At 38.1% G+C, this 26100-nt stretch overlaps 1 protein-coding gene across 7 annotated transcripts in view; it reads right to left on the reverse strand.

The window, feature by feature from the left end:
- TMEM108 (transmembrane protein 108) overlaps positions 1-26100 on the reverse strand; it is a 387469-nt gene that overhangs the window by 280297 nt on the left and 81072 nt on the right. The window contains exon 1 of one of the 7 annotated variants that reach the window (XM_034661994.1): positions 23406-23443. The exons of the other annotated variants lie outside the window; for them this stretch is intronic. The gene's annotated coding sequence lies outside the window, so the exon portion shown is untranslated. Of the gene's footprint in view, positions 1-23405; positions 23444-26100 lie in introns of those variants that run through there. 7 annotated transcript variants of the gene reach the window in all.

Genomic DNA, 26100 nt, shown 5'->3' on the forward strand with positions numbered 1-26100 from the left:
AAAATAAAATGAATGAATAGACTCTTAAACACAGACAACTGGTGGTTGCCAGAGGGGAGGGGATTAGGGGGGTAGACAAAAAAAAAGAGGATTAAGAGGTACAAACTTCTAGTTTTAAAATAAATAAGTTAGAGATGAAAAGTACAACATAGGGAATATAGGCAATAAGATGGTAATAGCGTATGGTGACAGATGATGACTACAATTATTATGGGGAGCACTGAGTAACATAGAACTGTTGAGTCAATATGTTGTATACCTGAAACTAATAACACTGCACATCAATTATTCACTTAAAAATTCAAAATTATAAAATATATGTGTATATATGTATATGTATACATATACACAGATACATACATGGACACGCACGTATAAAATATTATTAGAATGTCCACTGAAGTTTTAACACCTATCTGCAAACAGTAGGATTATGGATAATTTTATCTTCTTGTTTTGTTCTGACATATTTTCTAATTTTTTTTCTCTTCAGGGGGTTGATTAATCATTACCCTCTGTTTAGGGCACATTATTATCACTGTTCCTATGAGACTATCTGTTCTTTTCTTTATTCATTGTCCCACGTTTAATCTCCATTTCTCCCCTTCATCTTTCATATAATCATCATATAATCATTCTAACAAATTTAACAGGTATCTCTTTTGTATGTGCTCTTACAAAATGATTATCACTTTGTGGGCATGTATTTTAAATTGGGAAAATGGTTCTCTACTGGGTCTTATTTTTCTTACCTTTTTTACTTTGTACTGTGCCCTTAAAATCCATCCATGTTGATAACTGTTCATCTAATCAATTGTCTCTAATAGCTAACTCCTTTACGTTCACTCACTAAATTTGAAGCACTTTCCTAGTGAAGGACATCCAGATTACCTCCAAATCCCTCTTATGTGACCACAATAACCTTGCATGAAGATCCTCTTATGTCCTGCTATGGTGTGTTTTATATATACACACATATGTATGTATACATGTCTGTGTATATACAAAACAAAGGTATTTTCATACATCTCCAAGAGTGTAACTGTTGGGTCATGGAGATTTGAGTAGCCATAGTTTGAACAAGTGGTGCCAAATGGCTCTCCAAAAATGGTACCATTGGTCTATGCTCCTTTTAGCAATGCATGAATGTCCCCACAGTCCCAGAAACACTTGGCATAATTGAGCTCTCTAAAATGCTATACACATTATTGACTTAATTTGCATTTATCTCCTTACTAGTGAATTATCTTTTCCAATGCTTGATGGCGTTTTGAGTTTCCTCTTCTTAAACTGCCTTTTCAAATCCTTTGCCCAAATTTTCTACAAACAACATGTATTGCTTTAAAAATAATCTCCCACCCCCAGTGAAATCAGTTGAGCAAAACAGACAAGAGAGGCAGAAAGAAAAACCCACACATAAGAACAGATGGCAGTTAATCCACCTTCTGAAAATGGCAGTGACTCTGAAGTCAACAGTGAATTTGAGTATTGCACAGTAACAATAGCAGGGACAGCAACAGCTAACAATGCGATGTGAAAAAAATTTGCTATGGTCCCTGGCTCATAGCTTTTCATTAAATACATTTCATTAAATACTCCCCTATTTTCTTAGATTATCACAATAAATCTGTAAGAAAGGAAAACAGTATGTGTATTACTTTTATGCCCCTTCAATAGATAACAAATCTGCTTGAAGGGATGCCCTGACTTGTCTGATTAAGTGAGAAAGGCATGACCAAGGCAGGTGCTTCTAACTCCTCCCTTCATTTCTACTAGGAGTGTAAGCTTGGAAGCAGACATTTTCAATTTATATCCCAGCTCCTCAACTTGCTAACTGTGTGATATTAGGCACGTAAAGCCACCTCTCTGAACCTCAGTCTCCCTACCATCAAATGGACTAATAATGATGGCATTTTCCTCATGGGGTTGTATTGATTCTCTTTAAATTCTCTTTAAGATTCTCTTTAAGTCATGAAGAATAGCGCCTAGCACCTAGTAAGTGCTCAGTGAAGTGTCAGCTATTGTTATTATCATTCAGCTTATCCTTGGGTGTATGGAGATTGTACTAAATTAATACTACACAGTTTTTCATGAATACCCTCCAATTACATATTTTTTATAATTCATTTCGAAAGCTTAAAAGTCACAAATAACACATGAACACTCTGTATCTTAAATATTGTATTTCATTCTCAACATTTTTAATACATTTTCCCAGTTTGGTTTAAAAAATATATGTCTATGTGTGTGTTTACCCATACACAATACATATATACACACATAGATACACATACACAATACATGTACACATATGTATGTGTGTGTGTGTGTGTGTGTGTGTATATACCTATCTTGAGGTGTTATGCATTTTTTTCCTAAAATTTTCTTGGTTGCTTTTTCCCAGGTCTTTGCATCTCCAGTAATATAGCTGAGAATTTCACTGACTGGATACAACTGTTGAGAAATGGGTCTCCATATAAAGTAGGCTAGCACTTTTGTCTTCCTTATATCAATATTCTTATTCATATTTCTATCCATGGAAGAAAGGATGTCAACTAAAGAAATAAAATAAGTAGGAGTAACCATGCCCGTATACAAGCATCCTTCCCTCATTTTTCTCAGCTTTAAAAAATAAAATGGAAGTGGCAGGCAGAGGAATCGAATCAAGTAGGTGTGACAAATGCTAGGGTTAAGGGGAGGAACAGCAATAAAATGGGGTCTGTCTGGAATCTTAAGTGGTCAGACCGTCCTGAACTACAAAAATCAATGCATGGTGTGAACAGCTAGCAACCCTAGTGTTTAAGTCCTGGTTCTGTTATAACTAGCCAGTATCTCCTGGCTAGTCATGCTGCTTCTGTAGGCTTAATTCCTTACTTTAAGATGAAGCATGAGACAAAATGTCCACTCTCCCCACATTTCATTCAACCCTAAATTCTAGGACCTTATAGTTTATTACTACATCAAGACTTAAAAATTTTCCTACATGTTTCTATGGATACTACCTATCCCAGCAATTATATTAGTGAAACAATGTTCATCTCTCTGTGTTTCAAACACATGAGAATCCAGCTGCCACATCTAATTAGAAGACTGGGTTTTAACCTGTTGAAAATAACCAAGTGCTCCTTCCAAGGACATCATTTTTTAAAAGATTTATTTTATTTGACAGAGAGAGAGAGAGAGCGTGCCGGAGCAGGGGGAGGGGCAGAGGAAGAGGGAGAGAATCTCAAGCAGACGCCCCGCTGAGCACGGGCTTGATCTCAAGACCCTGAGATCATGATCTGAGCAAAACCAAGAGTCAGGTGCTTAACCAACTGAGCCACCCAGATGCCCAAACTATGCTTTTCTCAGACATGGCTCCCCTGCAAATATAGGCTCAAAGATGTGGAGCTATTTCTTTCTCCATGTGGATTTTCTTTTTTTTTTTTCCTCCCAAAGTGGGCCTGAAAAGGGTAAAACACCCAGAGAACCCAAGAATTAACCATCACAAATATTCTGTAAGCAGGATTTGCTGAGAAGTATCCAGTACACTCAGCCATATCCTGAAGTCAATAAATGAGGCCCTGAGAACTGCCTCAAGATCGGGAACAAATGAATATATATATACCTCATCAAAGAATACAGAGCCACCTCAACAGATAACTTGTAGGAATATCAGTCAAGAAAAATAAACAAGAGGGGCGCCTGGGTGGCACAGCGGTTGAGCGTCTGCCTTCGGCTCAGGGCGTGATCCCGGCGTTATGCAGTCAAGTCCCACATCAGGCTCCTCTGCTATGAGCCTGCTTCTTCCTCTCCCACTCCCCCTGCTTGTGTTCCCTCTCTCGCTGGCTGTCTCTATCTCTGTCGAATAAATAAATAAAATCTTAAAAATAAATAAACAGGGGCGCCTGGGTGGCACAGCGGTTAAGCGTCTGCCTTCAGCTCAGGGCGTGATCCCGGCGTTGTGGGATCGAGCCCCACATCAGGCTCCTCTGTTATGAGCCTGCTTCTTCCTCTCCCACTCCCCCTGCTTGTGTTCCCTCTCTAGCTGGCTGTCTCTATCTCTGTCAAATAAATAAATAAAATCTTTTAAAAAATAAATAAATAAATAAATAAACAAACAAGAGAAAATAAACAGTAATCAGTGACTTAGCCCCACGTGGCTGTTCAAAGGCAGGGACAGGGTGACATTAGGTGAGAAAATTTCATCTTGAATGTTTGTGTGACTTAAAAAAATTAACATCTGTTTTGTGAGGTTGGGAGGGGGGACTTTACTCATTATTTTATGTTTTTAATACTGTCCAAAATTTTATAAGAGAGAGAAAATAATTATAACAGAGTCATCACATGCCCCTTCATGTTACAAATGACCATCAAGTATTTCAAAAATAAGGGAAGGGGTGCTCGTTTCGGCAGCACATATACTAAAAATAAGGGAAGGGGTGAATCTTCTGAGAACTGACCTGTCAAGTCAGTTCTGCTATAATACTTGTTTTGAAAACACAAATCTGTTTCAATTCAAGTGACATAATAGGGAACAATTTGAGCATAATGAAAATTTTGTGTTTTATACACAATTTCATCCTCAAGAACGACGAGGTAACTGTGGAAAACCACCTGCAGCCGAACCAAAGTGTATGCACATACATGGACAAACCTAACACCTACTAGCTACCTAGTTTATGTGTTATGAACTACCTGCCCACATCTGCTTTTGCAATATTCAGATTTTAAGTAGCCCTCCATACACAATTTCACAATAACTTGCAAGCTGCAACCTTTCCAATGCCCACTTCCAGAACCAGACTTAAAAACAAAAGCAAGTGATTTTATATTTTCCCAGAGTCATTTTGTTCCTGGAGGTACTTACATCTACAGTTTTTTCCTCTTATCACCACTCCTCCTGTGACCCAGATCCTTGTTTCACTATAGCTGTCAATAGCAGATGCTGGAATTTTTTAGTTTTTTTGTCCCCCCCCCCCCGCCGCCGCCTCAGTGGAAAAAGAGCTGTTTTCTTTAAGAAAGAAAACACACACACACACACACACACACACACACATTGCTATTAATGTCGACAAAGTATATAAACTCTCACAACAGACATGGTCTCAAAGCCCTCAGGGCTTGTCCTTGTTTTCCAACAAAGTGAGTATGTCAATACAGACCTGCCAACTATCTCCCACCAGAACTAAATGATGCCCTAATCTCTTCCTTTATGGAGAACTACTGGGGAGAATGAGAGGAGGGCAGGGTAGCAAAGGCAGTTAGAACTCTATTTACTGATAGCAGCTCAGGGCATGGCTGAAACCTAATATAAGTCTATGGCTACGAAAGAGACATATTTTCTTAGACTTAATGTGAGCTATGGAGGAAAAACCAGATTGTGTGTGCATGACTAATGTGTGTGTGCATGTGTTCACTACACTTGGGAATGTTTATATATATTCTTTGCCCTGTTTTGGGGCAATTTACAAAATACATATTATATAGTATGATAAAAATACATGCAAAATAATAAAAATGAAGGGAGCATGTACACGTATATGTATGCATACATATATGAATACACACAAACATGTATGTCATAATTCTTAATAATCTTAGCTACATAAAAAATGAGAAAAGAGGGTGATGAAAACCCTCAGTTCAAAATGGAACCCAGGAGAAAGAGAGATTTGGTTGAAGGATAATCAGACACTGAAGCCAGAGTCCTGGGTTCAAATATTAGTTCTGCCATTTATTTCCTAGGCAAGTAATTTAAACCTTTTGAATTTCAATTCCTCATAGATAAAGTATAATACTCCCTACCTAAAAGTATTATTTTCATAAGAGATAAATTCTGTCCTGAATCTCTGGAATTATAGTGTGTTCAGAAATTGAGATTGGTTGAGCATCCCAGAGTTCAGACACAGTTTCAGGTGTCTGGGACCCTATGGATCTGAAGGACAGGATATGAGCACACACCCATGATCCCCAGAGCCAAGGAGCAGTGGGTCAGAGCCAAGAAACCTCAGGACTGTAGCCTCATCTCGAATTACTCCACGTTGGTGAACCCTTAGGACAGTGGTTCTCAAAACATCCGTGGACCAGCAGCATTTGCATCACCTGGGAACTTGTTAGACATACAAATTTTGGGGCCTTAATTCCTACTTACTGAATCAGAAACTCTAGGGGTAGGGGCACAACAACTGGATTTTAACAAACCCTCCAGAAGATTCTCACCTCCAGAAGAGGTACACTCAAGTTTAAGAACCACAGCCTTATGAGACAGAGTTTTGGTTCAGTAGCTGTAGGAGTTTGTATTTGTTTCAAATCAGGATTTGAAAAGGTCTAATTTAGTAGAAGAATCCCAGTATCCCTCGGGCCTTATTCTATAACTTAGCAATGAATTCACATCACCCTCTGGCTATGTGAGAGCAGGATGCTAGTCACCTAGCAATGCTGGCCACTTCCTCAGACCATTAGAGGTATGGCCCAATCCTAATTGAATCAGAAATAACACAAACATGCCGATCAAATGGTACCGGAGGATTTGTGGGTAGAAAGCAATGGAAGATGTAATCCTCTTAGAAAGAAAGGACTGTAGAAAAAGAACCTACTGCAGAGAGTAAATAGAGTCCACAATGGAAAGACTGCTATGGAAATACTTGCTTTCACAAGCCCAACACCAACTCTTTTTTTTTTTTTTTAACATTTTTTAAATTTAAATTCCAGTTAGTTAACATGCAGTGTAATATTAGTTTCAGGTGTACAATATAGTTGTTCAACACTTCCTCACATCACCCGATGTTCATCACAAGTGCCTTCCTTAATTCCCATCCCTCCACCCACCTCCCTTCTTCTCTATAGTTTCTTCTCTATAGTTAAGAGTCTGTTTCTTGATTTGCTTCTCCCTCTTTTCTTCCTGACTACTTATTTCTACTTGCCATCCTGCCTGCTCAATGTGTGAAGCTGTGGTTGCCTGCTCAGACAGGGCAAACTGCTACACCTGGGGACTACCTTCCATTTCTTCCCTCTCCACACTCAAATCAACCCCAGAATCACCAGAGTTTGATTTTATGAAGCTTTAAAAACATCTTGGCCCCTTGATTTTGTTCCTTTTTCATTTCTCTGCTTGCTCATCTGATTGCATTTTCACCAAACCTCTAAGGGATGGAGGGGGGTGGGGGTGGAGAGTAAAAAGAAAACAATCAGGGTTGATGAAAAAGAGTTGCACTTAGAGTGGAAGCTAAAATATAGGATTTGTGACTAATTAGTGGATTTCAGTTATCCTGTAGAGTTCTATAAGGTTCCTGTCTCCACTTACCTATCCCTAAAAAGAAAATCTATAATAGCTACAAACTGCAACTCCCAAGCATTCTATGATATACTAATGTTGCACCAAAACTAAGATCAGTCCGATTTGTAGGCAGGAGGCTGCACCTCATGCAAGGTGTTAAGAAGATGCTACAAATCATAATACTTGATTTAAAATGAAATTACTAACGGCACCTGATGTGATGAGCATTGGGTATTATATGCAACTAATCAATCATTGAACACTGTATCAAAAACTTTTAAAAAGTTACTAACAGAATAAAAACACGCTGAACAATATCTATGGCACAGACTTGCTTAATCATTATTTATGCACACAATGGCAGGCAGCTAATTTTTCCCACCATAATTTTTTTGAATTTTAGAAATTAAATAATTCTTACAATTACAGAGGAATACTCATGTTACACAGAAAACTAAGTAAATGGATATATACTGTGTCTAATAACTGTATAAAGTTTCCAAGAACATTTTTTTTTACAAAATTCTCTTATTCCCTTCAGAAAGAAAGTCAGCTTATCACTCTAAACTCTCCCCAGAGATACATGGTACCTCAATTTTGATGGAGATATTCCCTAAAAGAAATCACAAGTCATGGAATGTTGTAATCAAAATGAACATTGGGAATCATCCAATTCAACCCTCCCTCATTTTACTGGCAAGGAAATGGAGACCTGGGGGATTCAATATCTGCCCAAGATTACATAGCTAGTCATCTCCAGATTCTCCAGTCCAATGTTCTTTCCACCATAGCATTCTGCTTCTGAGCTTCAAGCATAGCAAACCAGGGATGACATCTCCGGGGTCTCCTGTATGACCAAGTGCACCCATGATATAGAAAGGTCACCTTCAGAGACAAAGTCTGTGTAGGAGATATATCAGCCCTTACAATATTCAAGCAAAATCCAAAGATGTGGGGCCACTTTATACCACTTTCTTTAAACCTGGATTTCACTCCACTTAAAAAAAAGGCATTCACTCTACCCCACCACTCTCCCCAGTACATTGTAGCTTAGAGGTAATGGCTGTTCACTGACAGGGTTTAGGTAGTAGACTTTCAATCCCTAAAGGTCTCAAAAACATAGGATGCATCACCTGCTTCATTCTAGGTATCCTGGCATATCAGGAGCAATCACTCTTTTCCAGTTGCTATGAGTTGATGTCTAGGTTTTGCTGGCAGTTAAATCTCTTTCATCATTTGACTACACAAGAAGGCCAGGGAATAGAGGCTCCATATAAGAGTTTTCCTACTACACACTTTTCCCTGTGGCTGTGCAGCATACGCATTCATACCACGTATACCTCCTCCTGGTGGTAACCCACAGATGTGCCTCTAGCACTCTTAGGACAACTCGTTTTGTCTTTCAAGGACTTATGCTCACCTTGTAAGAAAGCTGGAAGTAGAGGGGTGCCTGGGTGGTGCAGTCTGTTAAGTGTCTGACTCTTGGTTTCGGCTCAGGGCGTCCCCTCATGGTTGTGGGCTCAAGCCTGCGTTGAGCTCCATGCTCAAAGTAGAGTCTGCTTGAGATTCTCTCTCCCTCTCCCTTTGCCCCTCCCACTCATGCTCCCTCACTCACTCACTCTCTCTCTCTTTGAAATAAATAAATCTTAAAAAAAAAGGAAGTAGAAAGCTCTCCAATAATTAGAAAAATAAAAATAAAATAAAATTCCTAGGATTGCAAAAAGAGTCAGATATAGGTTTTAAGATTTTCAGACTCAAAAAAAAAGATGAGACAGAAGTATTTGGAGGGGGGCTCCTGGGTGGCACAGCGGTTAAGCGTCTGCCTTCGGCTCAGGGCATGATCCCGGCGTTATGGGATCGAGCCCCACATCAGGCTCCTCTGCTATGAGCCTGCTCCTTCCTCTCCCACTCCCTCTGCTTGTGTTCCTTCTCTCGCTGGCTGTCTCTATCTCTGTCGAATAAATAAATAAAATCTTAAAAAAAAAAAAAAGAAGCATTTGGAGGGCATTTAATCTCTTAGTGACTGCTTTCCAGGCCCAAATGGCACAGAATTCAGTTAATCTGTAAATACTCCATATGGAAGACTCTCCAATAGTCTATTTTTCCAAGTGCTTTGCTATTCAAAACCTTTCAGTGTCTCCATGCCTATAGAATAAAAAACAAGGTTCTTAGACTGCAGGGCACGTTTTTGTTTGTTTGTTTGTTACAATCTGTTCAACACTATTTAAATAAGATTAATTTCTCTCTCTCAAAATCCATGCTGTATTAGTTACCTATTACTGTGAAACAAGTTAGCCTAAAACTTAGTGGCTTAAAACAGCAATGAACATCTCACACAGTTTCTGTGGATAAGGAATCTGAGAGCAGCTTAACTGGATGATTCTAGCTCAGGGTCCCCCATGGGGCTGCAGTCATGATGTTGTCCAGGGGTGCAGTCATCTGAGGCTTGGCTGGGACTGGATGACATGCTGCCAAGATGGCCTTCACATAGTCTTGCCACACAGACCTCCCCAAAGAGATGCCTGTCTCAGGACATGGCAGCTATTTCCCCTCACAATGAGAGATTTCAGGAAAGCCAGATGCAAGCTACAATGTCTGTTTTAACCTAGCTTCACAATCAAACATCATCATTTCTGCAGTATCCTATTGTTTACATAGGCCGGCCCCAACCAGTTTGGGAGAGGACTACACAAACACCAGTACTTGGGCATCATAGAAGACTACTGAAAGCTGACTACTATACATACTATAATAGCCCACTTCACTGCCTTAGCATATGCAGTTTTCTCCACATGATTTGCCCCCTTCTTTCTGTTCATCTTAATGTGGTTTAGTAAATAAGCGCACGATCTAGAATTGGTCAAACTCGTTCAATTTCAGTCAAAGATCAGAATCTAATTTTGAGCAAATTTCTCTGGCCTTAGCTCCCATATCTGTAACACAAATACTACAATCCCTGCTGCAAAAAGTAACTGTGAGTACTAAATGAAATCCAGTATAGAAAAGTACTCTGTAGACTGCACATATGTAAAATTATTTCTCAACAACCACCCTATTTCAAGGTCTGATGTACACCATTATTTTTTAAAAGTTTCACCTCTCAGTTGAAGTTCCAGCCTCCTCTTCTGGGTTCTGACAACAATATGCCTATTCCTACAACAGTCTTCTCACATTGTGTATTTACTGTATTTATTTAAATGAAATTCACCCATACTGGCTTGTAAATTCCTCAAAGTCAGAATGTCCCACGACACTGTCTACAGAATAGTTAGTAAATGTTTGATTAACTGAACTGCCATAACTTTAGAAGGTCCTTTACCCTTCAACCACCATCCAAAGAGGAAGGGGGGGCTTTCTGTACACACTGTCCATGGGGTACACAAGATATAACAGAGAAAGGTTGATTTTGGTTCTAGATGTCCAGAGCATCTTGAGGCATCCAATTAGGCACTTTTAACATATTTTTATATCAAAAGCTGAGATCCTAGGATAAGCGATGGCTTTTGAAGAATGCATGTCCAGCCAGCTTATCTCTCCACTTGCACAGGAAAAGTCAAGGGAGGTTTGGGGTAAGAGTGTTACAGGCCAAATTCTAAAGGTGTACCCTACCCCAGTTTTCTGTTCCTTGGCTAGTCAATCCACCACTAAATCTAAGCACTGTTGTAAAGACACTTTGCAGATGGAATTAAAGTTACTCATCAGCTGACCCTAAGACAGGGAGATTATCTGGGTGGGCTCAATGGATCACTTGAGCCCTGAAAAGCAAAAGTGTCAGAGAAATGCATGGAAAAAGGAAGGTGGGAAAGATGACAGAGAAGGGAAGTTTAGAGAGATTCAAAATTTGAGGACTCAAACCATCATTGCTGGCTTTGAAGATTAAGGAAGGGAGCCACAAGCTAAGGAATGTGGGTGGCCTCTAGAAACTGAGAACAACTTCCAGTTGACAGTCAACAAGGAAATGGGGAACTCAGTCCTACAAACAAAGTCAAGAAACTATTATGTCAACAACCTGGTAAGCTTGAAGTAGACCTTGATTTCAGCCTTGTGAAACTTGAGCCTGACAAGTCAGCCAAGTCAATCTGGACTTGGTTTTGAGCTCCTAAATGTCTAGTGATTTGTTATGGCAGGAATAGAAAAATAATGTGCAGACTAAATGTTAAATGCTGTTTTGGGTTTCTGAAAAGGAAATAGAGGACCTCTCTACCCATTTGCACTCTGAGCTAAGCACAGGTGGATGGAGGATCAATCAGTGGAAACCCCAGGTAAATTCAGCAGCTCTGACAGAAGCTCAGCACCTGGCAGGATCCTGAGAGACAGAAGAGCCAAAGCAGCAGAGGGTGTATATGGAAATGTATGGGGGCTCTTACAAGTTCTGAGCTCTCTAGCAGGATGCCAGAAAACACCAAAAATTTCCCCCAAAGTACTAGATATGAAGCAGGTAGACCAGGCTCCAAGAAACCAAAGGTAGCTGTAAAATCTGGAGCCCAGGAGACAGAAAGGGAATGAAAATTTTCAATTGTGCACTCAGCAGAGCCAAAGACCACTGGGAACTCTATATTTGAACTGAAGTATCACACATATCAGAACACCTAGTCCCCAGAACCTCACTCTAAGGGAGATGAAAAATAAGATACAAGGAAAGATTATTTACTCAAACTAGAGATTGAGGGGGAAAGTCCAGAATTCCCTGAATTTATCAGAAACTGGCAAGATTTCTTTTTATGCCAATGGAGAAAATGGAGGCTCATGTGAAAAAAAATTCAGTTATAGACTGTGACTGTCAATTATAACTGCCGGAGATATATAACATTTATTGAGCAGTTATTATCTTCCAGGAACTATACTTTCCATATATCTCATAATTTAATATCAACAATAACCCTCTAAGTCTGGCATTGTGATTAGCTCCATTTTATAGGTTAAAAAAAATCAAGGCTAAGAGATGTTTAGAATATATTCAACATAGTACTAGAAGTCCTTGCAACAGCAATCAGATGACAAAAATGGATCAAAGGTATCCAAATCAGCAAAGAAGTCGTCAAAATGTCTCTCTTCGCAGATGACATGATACTCTATATGGAAAACGCAAAAGAATCCACTCCCAAACTATTAGAAGTTATAGAACAATTCAGGAATGTGGCGGGATACAAAATCAATGCCCAGAAATCAGTTGCATTTCTATACACGAATAGTGAGAATGAAGAAAGAGAAATTAGGGAATCCATCCCATTTACAATAGCACCAAAAACCATACGTTACCTTGGAATTAACTTAACCAGAGACGTAAAGGACCTATATTCTAGAAACTATAAATCACTCTTGAAAGACATTGAGGAAGACATAAAAAGATGGAAAAATATTCCATGCTCATGGATTGGAAGAATTAACATAGTTAAAATGTCCATGCTACCCAGAGCAATCTACACTTTCAATGCTATCCCGATCAAAATACCGAGGACATTTTTCAAAGAACTGGAACAAATAGTCCTTAAATTTGTATGGAACCAGAAAAGGCCCCGAATCTCCAAGGAACTGTTGAAAAGGAAAAACAAAGCTGGGGGCATCACAATGCCGGATTTCGAGCTGTACTACAAAGCTGTGATCACAAAGACAGCATGGTACTGGCACAAAAACAGACACATCGACCAATGGAACAGAATAGAGAACCCAGAAATGGACCCTCGGCTCTTTGGGCAACTAATCTTTGATAAAGCAGGAAAAAACATCCGGTGGAAAAAAGACAGTCTCTTCAATAAATGGTGCTGGGAAAATTGGACAGCTACATGCAAAAGAATGAAACTTGACCACTCTCTCACACCATACACAAAAATAAACTCCAAATGGATGAAAGACCTCAATGTGAGACAGGAATCCATCAAAATTCTAGAGGAGAACATAGGCAACAACTTCTATGACATCGGCCAGAGCAACCTTTTTCACGACACATCTCCAAAGGCAAGAGAAATAAAAGATAAAATGAACTTATGGGACTTTATCAGGATAAAGAGCTTCTGCACAGCCAAGGAAACAGTCAAAAAAACTAAGAGACAGCCCACGGAATGGGAGAATATATTTGCAAAGGACACCACAGATAAAGGACTGGTATCCAAGATCTACAAAGAACTTCTCAAACTCAATACACGAGAAACAAATAAACAAATCATAAAATGGGCAGAAGATATGAACAGACACTTTTCCAATGAAGACATACAAATGGCTAACAGACACATGAAAAAATGTTCAAAATCATTAGCCATCAGGGAAATTCAAATCAAAACCACACTGAGATACCACCTTACGCCAGTTAGAATGGCAAAGATAGACAAGGCAAGAAACAACAATTGTTGGAGAGGATGTGGAGAAAGGGGATCCCTCCTACATTGTTGGTGGGAATGCAAGTTGGTACAGCCACTCTGGAAAACAGTGTGGAGGTCCCTTAAAAAGTTAAAAATTGAACTACCCTATGACCCAGCCATTGCACTACTGGGTGTTTACCCCAAAGATACAGACGTAGTAAAGAGAAGGGCCATATGCACCCCAATGTTCATAGCTGCATTGTCCACAATAGCCAAATCATGGAAGGAGCCGAGATGCCCTTCAACAGATGACTGGATTAAGAAGCTGTGGTCCATATATACAATGGAATATTACTCAGCTATCAGAAAGAACGAATTCTCAACATTTGCTGCAACATGGACGGCACTGGAGGAGATAATGCTAAGTGAAATAAGTCAAGCAGAGAAAGACAATTATCATATGATTTCTCTCATCTATGGAACATAAGAACTAGGATGATCGGTAGGGGAAGAAAGGGATAAAGAAAAGGGGGGTAATCAGAAGGGGGAATGAAACATGAGAGACTATGGACTATGAGAAACAAACTGAGGGCCTCAGAGGGGAGGGGGGTGGGGGAATGGGATAGACTGGTGATGGGTAGTAAGGAGGGCACATATTGCATGGTGCACTGGGTGTTATACTCAACTAATGAAGCATCGAACTTTACATCAGAATCCGGGGATGTACTGTATGGTGACTAACATAATATAATAAAAAATCATTAAAAAAAAAAAAAAGAAAAGCTAGACATAAATGGCAAAAAAAAAAAAAATATATAGCCCAGAATGTTACAGCTAGTAAATGGTAGATTCCAGATTCAAATATCTACCCATCTATAGTTACCTCTTTGGATTCTGTGCAGTGAGTGCGCAGGAGGGATGACACTATTTATAAAAGCATTTTTATGAATCCTTCTGTGATTATACTATTTATAGGATCACTTTATGAATTCTTTAGTATCACAATAACAATAGTAAATGAGAACATAAACTGAAGGCACACTGCATGCCAAGCAGCTTTAAGTATTTTTTATGGATCATCTAGAAGTTATAACTTTCTCTGTTTTATAGATGAAAGTAAGGACCTGACTTGTTCAAGGGCAGAGTAAGAGGCAGGGCCAAGGTATGAACCCAAGCACTTGGATTCTAGTGTTCATGTTCTTACCCATGAAGCTGCACAACCTCCCTACCCTGGAACCACCCTTAGGATTTAGAAGTTAAAAAGAAATGTTGCACTGGTTATTTAAGCCCAGAATAGAGATTCTGACAACAGCACAGAGGGGTGTTTATGAAAGAATTTACACTCAGTGTTATACTCAATGACTATGCTCATTAAGGTTTAGCTGTCCCTGAAGTGAAATAACCTTTCTTAACTCACTCTCATTTCTATGATTTTTAAGATATGCCACCAATTCGATAACTGCTATTCAGAAAACACATTTAAGCTCTATTCAAATTTTAGAAATAATAAACGTGTTTTAATATGAGGATTGTGGTATTTATATTTATAGCTTGTATCACTTGCTGGAAAAAAAAATTCAAGCTCATTTATCCAATACTTTCTAAAAGCCAAGGCTGTGCTAGATGCTAGGGAATTAGAGATAAGTGACATGACGCCTGGTCTCATTGGGCTTATAGCCTAATATAGGGACACTTTAACCAAGGGAATAACAACAGGCATTTTAACAAGGAAAATCAAATGGTACTAAGTGAGCAAACAGAAGGAGCAAGTAGCTGGAAGGGGAAGGGCTACGAAAAAAAACTTTGGGGAAGAAGCCATGATACCAGAGGTCAATTTGCAAGGATCTGAGAGCAACTAGCAGGCCAAAGATGTAGAAGGGAGAGACCATGACTTATTTAAGGGACTGTAAACACAGTGAAAACTGTTAGTGAAAAACTCCTTTTACTAACTTCCCCTGAACCAACTCCTGAATTAAATACTCTCAATTCCCTCTGAAAGACATGCTCAGTGACACTTGCCAAGCCAAATATTCCCAGCCTAGTGGCTTCTCTCCAGTAGGCCAGGGCACTTAATACTTCCCCCAGTTAAGAGATACGTTGCCAAGAGCCGCTTATGTTTCTTTCCAACCTATGTACGGCAGTTGTGCTTGGTTTAACAATCGTAATTTAATTAAATATTATATAAGCCAGTGAAATATGAATATGTACCAAAAGAGTTATTTTTTTCCATGAAAACTAGGTTGAATCTTTTGGAAAAACTAAAAAAGAGCAGCCACCAAAACTATATATATATATATATATGTGTATGATGGCCATATATATATATGAGATAGCCATAGAAGACTGGAAAATATACCATAACGACCTAGAAGATTCTGCTTTTGCATTCACTCTATATGAAAAAAACCCAAACTGGAATTCATAAGTAACATACTATGGGTATAGTTACACAAGAAGGACCTTGACAAGTGGAAACACATTCAAAGCAAAGGCCTTGGCCCTGCATCAAGAGATTAGCAAACAAATGTCCAGTTATATGTTTTAAGTTAAAATAAAAATTTTAAGATGTATCATTTTTGTCCCATTTTAACCAGTATCTTTGATTAAAAAATCATGCCTCAGATCAAAAGTCTTTTACCATAATTAAAGAGGACTAAAGCCAAGACTTTAAGTGGGCAAGTATCTACAGATGAGGCTGGAGAGGCTGGGACTGCAAATCCAATGAGCTCTGCATACATGGTAGAGTATGTGGGTTCATGTGAAGACTATAAAGGAGCCATCAAATTGATGTGATAAGATTCCTATTTGAGAGATCATGCTGAAAACATGAAGAATGCTGTAGAGAAAGTCAAGACTAGAGGTTGTTGAAGTAAACCAGTAAAGAAATAAGGTGTTATCTAAGGCTATGATAGTGAGGAGAAAGTAATTTGCAGTCAATGCCTAAAGTAAACAGTACTTGATAAGCTGGTAAGATGGTGGTAGAGTAGTATGACAATGAGAATTCTCAATTTACTCTTCTGTAGGACAATCTGGTAGTATATTTCAAAAATCCTTAAAACTATAGGTATCTTTGACCAAGCTATTCCATTTTTAGGCACCATCCATAACAAAAGAATTACAAAATTTCACATAATTTTTTACATACATGGCTAGATGAATGGATAAAGAAGAGGTGATACATACATGCATGTAAACACACACACACACACACACACACAGAGGAATATTACTCAGCTATAAAAAAAGGATGAGATTTTGCCATTTGTGACAACATAGATGGACCTAGAGAATACTATAAGTGAAATACGTTAGGCTGAAAAAACAAATACCATATGATTTCACTTTTATGTTTAATCTAAAAAGTAAAACAAATGAATAAACAAAAAGCAGAATCAGACCTATAAATACAGAGAACATACTGATAGTTGCCAGAGGGCAGGGTGGATGGGAGGATGGGATAAATGGATGGAAGGGAGTGCGAGACATAGGCTTCCAGTTATGGAATGACTAAATCACAGAATTAAAAAGGTACAGCACACTAAATATAGTCAATGATATTGTAATAGCATTCTATGGGGATAGATGGTAGCTACACTTGTAGTGAGCATGGCATGATGCATCACTACGTTGTACACCTGAAACTAACATTGTGCGTCAACGCTACACACAAAAAATTACATGCACGGCTCTTTTCATTTCCCCATTATGTATAAGAGCAAAAATTGGAAGACAACATGGAATGTCCAAAAATAGGGCACAGATAAATTATGGCTCATCTAACTAATGGATACTTAATTTATGTGCATGTGACAATGAGGAAATGTTCTTAATTTGTGGGGTGCCTGGGTGGCTCAGTCATTCAGGCATCTGACCCTTGGTCTTAGCTCAGGTCTTGATCTCAGAGTTATAAGTTCAAGACCCCACTTAAAAAAAAAATAATGGTTCATCTAAAAAATGGATAATGTCACACTTTGCATGTGACAATGAGGAAATGTTCTTAATTTAGGTAATAAAAACTACATGGTCTTAATTTTGAAAATCAGAAGTTATACATACAACTAGGTATAGATACCTAGATACAGATATAAAAACATAAAACAAAGTTTGAAAGGCTATTCACAGTGATCGTGGTTATGATTAATAACAATGATCTCTATTACGTGGGGTTATAGTTTTGTTTTTTGTTTTTTCACTATGCTCAACTGAATTTTCTAGATTTTAACATGTTATGTCTGTAATCAGAAAAGTTTTAGAAGAAAATTACTTTCAAGTTTCAGACTGGATGGAATGGACAGTAGAATCTACATCCTAATGCTGAAAGTTTTAAAGAGTACTCTTTCGAAGGTACTGAAAAAAATCCCAACTCTTCACCATTTTATTGTTTTACATCACATATTCCATTGTTAAGTATCGATCTAGGCTAAAGAATTCTCATTTTTTCAATCCATCCTCACAAAGCAGCCCTCCTCTGTGCTGGATTTACTTGGCCTTTCTCAGATTAAATCAAATTGACACCAGAAGGCTGAGGTAAGAAACCTAAAACAAATATTCCTACATTTGGTATTCTACTCTAGTTCTTCATAAAGTCATGGATGAGCTCATTGCAGCATCCATATGTAGTAATGGATATGAGGAGGTTTATCTCTCTTTACTAATGGATCTAGTCCTAAAAAGGAACAGTAAACCACATTTCTTTTTTTTTTTTTTTTTTTTAAAGATTGTATTTATTTATTTGACAGAGATAGAGACAGCCAGCGAGAGAGGGAACACAAGCAGGGGGAGTGGGAGAGGAAGAAGCAGGCTCATAGCGGAGGAGCCTGATGTGGGGCTCGATCCCATAACACCGGGATCACGCCCTGAGCCGAAGGCAGACACTTAACCGCGGTGCCACCCAGGCGCCCCAGTAAACCACATTTCTGTCTCTCTGGATAACTACTAAATGATGCCAAACTACAAGTGAATTCTACACAGAAGTCTAACATTCAGATAGTAGTAAAACAATAGAATAGATAATAGTAAATATAATAGATAACAAAATATAATAGATTTTAAAGCAACCTCCTCAGTGCCACCATGCACATATGATTACTGGACAGAAAGGCAAAGTAACAAAAACTGGAGATAAAGTGTATTTCCATTTTATAATAAAAATATAGTACGTTTATAAGGCAGTTTATAATTTACAAAGTGGCTTCCCATAAGTTAGTTCATTTTCTTTTATGGTGAAGATATTACCATGCCATTTTATAGATGAAAAGCCAGACTTTATTAAAGTATTCAGGAATTTCTAATTTTATCCTTTCAAATGCAACCAGTGTTATTTTTCTAATTCCTTCAAAAATGATAGGTTCATGGGTCAGAGGTTACAAATGTGCAGCAAGTCTGCAACTGAAAATCAATTCATGGAAAATCAAAGGCTTGGTAAAAGTGCCCAGACTGGGTTATTATCAACAACTCCTTTGTGACTGTGCTTACAGCATAGAACTACAATAAAAACATTCTGGAATTACCACAGGAAGAACATTAAGATGTTAAGAAATGGTTACGTTTTCACCATCAGAAGCAGCCTAAACCTCCATAGATGAGGGAACCCCCATTAGAGTATCAGCCAATTTTTCAGTACAAACTTTGCAGGCCTGATGGAAGCAGCATGATATATTCAAAGGACTAAGAGGGGAAAAAAAAAAAACCAAAAATCTTCCAACCAAGACTACTGTATTCAGCAAAGTTATCATTCAGAACTGAAGAAGAGATAAAGAGTTTGGCAACCAAGTGAAAGCTAAAGTTCATCACTACTAAACTAGCCTTAGGGGGAAAAAATGCATTCACACTCACTCAGTCACATAAACTGAGGTGACTGCTATAATTTGCGTTTTTTAAAAAAAATTTAATTCACATTTGAATAAATCTACATATAATTGAGTACCTAAATGAGATTTTCAAATAAATGAGTAAAAACATAGGTACATGATTAGTTATACTATATGGCAAGTTTCATCATGAAAAGTTATCTGCTTATTCTCACATATTCAGAAACGGTACAAATTTCCAGTTATAAGTAAGTACTAAGGATGTAATATACAACATGACGACTATTGTTAACACTTCTGTATGATAATGTAGGAAAGTTGCTAGCAGAGTAGATAGTAAGAGTTCTTACCAGAAGGGGAAAAAATGTTTTACTTTTCTTTTGTATCTGTATGAGATGATGGGTCTGTTAATTAAACTTATGTGGTAATCATTAAAAAAAATGTCAAAGGGACATCTTTAAGCTGAAGAGAAAGAGTCTTAATTATAACAAGAACACATATGAAAGAATAAATCTCACTGCAAAAATAAATAAATAGTAAAGGTAGTGGATTAATTATAAGCTAGTATGAAGGTTGAAAGACAGAAGTGCTTAAATTAACTGTAGTTACAATAACTAAAGGATACACAAGATAAAAAGATGTAAAATGTGACATCGAAAACATAAAACACAGGAGAAGGGGTAAAGGGGAGGCAAAACATGGGAGGGGGGTTGAGTTTTAGAATGAGATCAACCTTAAGTTATCATCAACTTAAAAAAGACTGTTACAGATATGTTATATATAGGCCTCATAGTGACCACAAAGAAAAAACAAAGATAAAGAGAAAGGAACATAAGCATACCACTAAAGAAAATCATCAAACCACAAAGAAAGAGAGCAAGAGAAGAAAGACAGAGAGAGGAACTATAAGAACAGCTAAAAAAAAAATTGGGGCGCCTGGGTGGCTCAGTCGTTAAGCGTCTGCCTTCGGCTCAGGGCCTGGTCCCAGGGTCCTGGGATCGAGCCCCACATCGGGCTCCCTGCTCCGCTGGGAGCCTGCTTCTTCCTCTCCCACTCCCCCTGCTTGTGTTCCCTCTCTCACTGGCTGTCTCTCTGTCAAATAAATAAATAAAATTTTAAAAAAAAAAAAAAAGAATAGCTAAAAAACAATTAGCAAAATGGCAATAAGCACACAGAACCTATTAATAATTACTTTAAATGTAAATGAACTAAATTTTCCAATCAAAAGACAGAGTGCCTGAATGGATAAAAACAAAACAAAACAAAACACAAAGACCCTACAGGTTGCCTACAAAGGACACACTTTAGATCTGAGAAGACACACAATCTGAAAGTGAAGGGATAGAAAAAGATAGTCCATACAAATGGAAATGAAAAGAAAGCTGGAGTAGCTACACTTACATCAGACAAAATGGACTTTAAAACAAAGACTGTAGGGTGCCTGGGTGGCTCAGTTGGTTAAGCATCTGCCTTTGGCTCAGGTCATGATCTCGGGGTCCTGGGATCGAGCCCCACGCCGGGCTCCCCACTCAGTGGGGAGTCTGCTTCTACCTCTGCCTCTCCCCGCTGACCCCGCTCATGCTCATGCTCTCTCAAATAAAATAAAAAATCTTAAGAAAAAAAACAGACTGTAATAAGAGACAAAGAAAGGTGTTACATAATGATAAAAGGGTCAATCCAGCAAGGGGATATAACATTTGTAAATATTTATGCACCCAATATAGGAGCACCTAAATATGTAAAGGAAATATTAGCAGAATTAAAGGGAGAAATAGCCAACAATATGGGATTTTAATACCCCACTTATATCAATGAGTAGATCACTTAGACAGAATATCAATAAGGAAACACCAAACTTAAACGTGTTAGACCAGATGGACTTAAGAGATATTTACAGAACACTTCATCCCAAATCAAGAGAATATACATTCTTCTCAAGTGCACATGGACCATTTACCAAGACTGATCATGTGTCAGTCCGCAAAACAAGCCTTAATGAATTTAAGAGGATCAAAATCATATCAAGCATCTCTTCTAGCCACAATGATATGAAACTAGAAATTACATGAAGAAAACTGGAAAATTCACGAATATGTGGATATTAAGCAATATGATAATGAACCAATGGGTCAAAGAAGAAATCAAAAGAGAAATTAAAAAAATGCTTTGAGACAAACAAAAATGGAAATGCAACATACCAAAATTTATGGCACGCGGCAAAAGTAGTTCTAAGAGGAAAGTTCATGGTGATAAATGCTTACTTCAAAAATGAGGTAGTCTCAAGTAAACAATCTAATTCAAGAAACTAGAAAAAAAATGAAGCCCAAAGTTAGAAGAAAGGAAATGAAGATTAGAGCAGAAATAAATGTAATAGAGACTACAAAAAGAAGAGAAAAGATAATTGAAACTAAGACAGTTCTTTGAAAAGATAAACAAAATTGACAAACCGTTAGCTAGACCCGCAAAGAAAAAAGAGAGGCCTCAAATAAAAATCAGAAATGAAAAAGGAAATGTTACAACTGATATCACAGAAATAGAAAGGATCATAAGAAACTACTATGAACAATTACACGCCAAAAATTGAATAACCTAGAAGAAATAGATAAATTCCTGGAAACATACAATCTACCAAGACTCAGTCACGGTAAAATAGAAAATCTGAACAGATGATTGCTAGCAAGGAGACTCTATCAGTGGTCAAAAACCTCCAAACAAACAAAAGTCCAGGACTGCACAGCTTAACTGGTGAATTCTACCTAACACTCAAGGAATTAATACCAATTGCTCTCAAGCTCTTCCAAAAAACAGAAGGATAACTCTTCTAAACACATTTTACAAAGCTAGCACTACCCTGATACCTAAACCAGGCAAAGGGGTCACAAAAAAAGAATTACAGACCAATATCCCTGATAAACACAGATGCAAAAATCTCTGCATTGTTATAATGTCCATATTACTCAAAGCAATATACAGGTTCAATGCAATTCTTATCAAAATCCCAATGGTATTTGTCACAGAAATGGAACAAACAAGGCTAAAATTTGTATGGAACCACAAAAGACCCTGAATAGCCAAAGCAATCCTGAGAAAGAATAACAAAGCTGGAGCCATCACACTTCCTGTCTTCAAACTATATTACAAAGCTATCGTATGATTAAAACAATATGGTTTCAGAAAAACAACATCAACAAGAAAAAACCAGATACATAGATCAAGAGAACAGAATAGAAAGCCCAGAAATAAACCCATGCATGTATGGTTAATTAATTCATGACAAAGGAGCCAAGAACATACAATGTGGAAAGAACACTCTCTTCAATAAATGGTTTTGGAAAAATTGGACAGCCACATGCAAAAGAACAAAACAGGGTCACTCTTAAACCATACACGAAAATTAACTCAAAACAGATTAAAGACTTTAACAAAAGGTCTGAAACTATAAAACTACTAAAAGAAAACATAGGCACTAAGGTCCTTGACGTCAGTCTCGGTGATGATTTTTTGAACCAAAAGCCAAAGCAACAAAAGCAAATAAACAAGTGGGACTACATCAAACTAAAAATCTGCACGACAAAGGAAATCATCAACAAAATGAAAAGGCAACCCATGTGGGGAAACTAACTGCAAATCATATATCTGATTAAGAGTTAATATCAAAAATATATGAAGAACTCCTACAACTCAACAACAAAAAACCAAATAATCCAATTTAAAGATGGGCAAAAAATCAGTGTGGACATTTTTCTAAGATGTCTAGATAGCCACAGGTACATGAAAAGATGCTATCATTTTTTAAAAAGATTTTATTTATTTATTTGACAGAGAGAGAGGGAGAGAGCAAGCACAAGCAGCAGCAGGCAGGGGAGAAGCAGGCTTCCCGCAAAGCAAGGAGCCCAATATGGGTTTCGATCCCAGGACCCTGGGATCATGACCTGAGCTGAAGGCAGACACTTAATTGACTGAGCCACCCAGGTGCCCTGACACTCACCATCATTAATCATCAGGGAAATGAAAATCAAAACAGAATAAGATATCACCTACCATCTGTCAAAATGGCTATCATCACAGACAAGAAGGGGTGCCTGGCTGGCTTAGTTGGTGGAGCATGCAACTCTTGATCTCAGGGTTGTGAGTTTGAGCCCCATGTTGGGTGTAGAGATTTCTTAAATACATACATACATACATAAATCTAAAAAAAAAAATAAGAAATGACAAATGTTGGAAAAGATGTGGAGAAAAGGGAACCCTTGTGAACTGTTGGTGGGAATGTAAATTCGTGCGACCACTATGGAAAACAGTATGGAGGTTCCTCAAAAACTTAAAAATAAAACTACCATATGATCCAGCAATTCTGCATCTGAGTATTTATCCAAATGAAAACACTAACTTGAAAAGATATATGTACTCCCATGTTCACTGTAGCCTTATTTACAAGAGCCAAGATATGGAAAGAACCTGTGACCACTGATGGATGGATGAATAAAGAAACTGTGGTATATATGTGATGGAATATTATGCAACCATAAAAAGAAAAAAGATTTGTCACTTGTGACAACATGGATGGACCTCACAGGCATTATGCTAAGTGAAATAAAAAGATAAATACATATGGTCAGGGCGACTGAGTGGGTCAGTTGTGAAGCGTCTGCCTTGGCTCAGGTCATGATCCCAGCATTCTGGGATCGAGCCCCGCATCAGGCTCCCTGCTCAGCGGGAAGCCTGCTTCTCCCTCTCCCACTCCCCCTACTTGAGTTTCCTCTCTCGCTGCCTCTGTCAAATAAATAAATAAAATCTTTTTAAAAAAAATACCATATGGTCTTTCTTAACGTGTGGAATCAAAAAAAAAAAAAAACACAAGCAAACAAAAAAACAAGCTCATAAATGCAGAGAACATGTTGGTGGTCGCAGGAGCCAAGGGGTGGAGGATGGAAGAAATGGGTGCATTGGTTGGGTTTTTTTAGTTTAAATAAATTGAATAAAAAAATTTTTAAATAAATTAGATTTTTAAAAAATGATGTTTTCACCATCAAAACTCTAAACCATGAGAAATCTACTTTGTATACCTTTTGCCCACTCCTTAAATCTCAAGTACACCTGGAACAGATTAATCACCACAAAATATTACGGATTTTCTTTGAATAAAAGATGTTTAAATTGACTCTTGAAATCCAACCATCATGGACACAGCACTATTAACTTTGAGTGATGGGTTTCTAAACACACTGCATTCTGGAGACAGATCAAAGGCTGTATCTTGCTCCCACAATGACCCATGGTCATGGCTTCTACATAATTTCAACATTGTTTGCAATGGCCAATTTAACCAAGCTTTAGGTTTTGTTTTGTTTTAAATATCCCTCTCACCCCTGGGTATACATGTTCCTAACATGCTGGGGGGGTGGGGGGATGGCTGAGAGTAGAAAAGGAGGAAAATACCTGCAGTACAAACACTGACAACCACCACCTCTCCCACTGAGACACCTAGACGTTTCTTTCCTCTTGGGGCCAACTACTCAACGTTAAGTTGAATTTTCCCCCTGGTTTCTTGGATGTTGTATTTGCAAACCTCCATTCTCATCACTAGTCATTCATTGTCAGTTCACTCACGGTACTCTGCTGGGCATTATAACAAATTATTTAGATATACTTGGTCTTCTGGAATCTGAGAAATATAATCCACAGGAAACTTATGGAGACTGAATTAAATAAGGGAACAGTCACAAAATAATCAGGCCTTCAGGATTTGCATTGTTCTTACTATCTATCATCTGTTTTGGCATACGTCATAGGAAAGGCACAGTGTATGGTGGTGGTTGAGGCAGAGCTATCAGAATTGTGTGTTTGGATGAGGTGAGGCTGTTCAGATTTAATCCAAAAAAATAAAGACTGTGCTGTTCATTAGAGGTCCTAAGAGTCTCCCTCATCTCCCAGTTGCAATGAAAGAGACTACTCACTGCACCCTCAAGAGTTAATTTAAGTGAGCACTGCTTCATGAGCTCCAGGAAGAGATTAAGAACACCAGATCTCCATTCTCTGGGATCATCTCAGTCTTCCTTCTTCAGTGTAGCTTATAGATTCATGACCAAGATGGCAAAAATAAAAACACTGCAGGTGAATGGAAAAAATGTTTGCAAGAGAACACAACACCAGCTGGATGTTAGATCTGCAACAATTATTAAGTGTTCTATGGAGAATCTCTGTTTTACATAACAAATTAAAAGTTAATACAAGTAAATCAGACCAGCTTTCTACAGAGGCTGAGAGGCACCCGCATGGTAGATGGAACCACCTCCTGTCTGTCCTTGACCACATGCACCACACATCCCATAAACCTGTTCTAGTCCATTATCTGAAATGTATACCATTAAAGAGTCACACCTTTGAATCTGCTATAAAACACAAATTCCTTTCTGGGCAGCAACATATCAGCTATTAATAACTTCTTCATTAATCAGACATTAAGAAGCTAGTTTATCTAGAAAGGACCTATGGGAATGATGGGAAAAGCAGAATTGTTCATCTATCAATATTTATTGAGAGTCTACTACTGAACACCATAGTACCAGTGGGGATACAGTGATGAATTAATTCACTCATTCAACTCACTAACTCCCTGCCTCAGTCATTCGTTCACTCATTCAACAGATGTACCAGGAATTGGGATATAAATTCTGCCCTCAGAGGAACTATAATCCAGTAAAAGAAATATTACTTATGTCTACAAAACAAGAATAAA

Source organism: Ailuropoda melanoleuca, chromosome 6 (assembly GCF_002007445.2).
Source record: "Ailuropoda melanoleuca isolate Jingjing chromosome 6, ASM200744v2, whole genome shotgun sequence".
Classification (NCBI taxonomy): Eukaryota; Metazoa; Chordata; class Mammalia; order Carnivora; family Ursidae; genus Ailuropoda; species Ailuropoda melanoleuca.